The following is a 469-nucleotide window of genomic DNA, read 5'->3' on the forward strand; positions in this document are numbered from 1 at the left end:
CTTGGAATTCATTCATTACGTGCCCACCCTAAGTGCCAGGCACTTTGTGGAACCAGCACAGAACTGAGCAAGGCTCTGGTGTTACCCTGGACAGTGTCAGGCCCAGCTGAGCCTGGAGACCATAAATCTGTTTGTTGGTTGCCGATCAGCAAAGATATGAGGTTTTCTCCCAAAAGGTTTGATGGCCACAGTGCAGGACTCGAGTGGGACTCACCCTGGGCAGTAGGTTGGTGACAGAGGCCTGGGAGGCTGAAGGGGCTCCCATGAGGTCCAGGCTGGGTGGGCACAGTACCACAGCCAGTGCAGGGGTCTGGGGCTGCTCCTCTTGGGTTCCCTCCTTCATCGACCCTGAACCAAGGGCTCTACTGAGCCCGTTTATGACCCAGCATCAGCCACAGCAGGATGGAACGCCGAGAGCGGGAGGGAGGTCACGTGGGGGAGGTGGTGGGGGGGCTGGGGAGGGCAGGGT

The sequence above is a fragment of the Crocuta crocuta genome, unplaced genomic scaffold (genome assembly GCF_008692635.1).
Source record: "Crocuta crocuta isolate KB4526 unplaced genomic scaffold, BGI_CrCroc_1.0 scaffold143, whole genome shotgun sequence".
Lineage (NCBI taxonomy): Eukaryota > Metazoa > Chordata > Mammalia > Carnivora > Hyaenidae > Crocuta > Crocuta crocuta.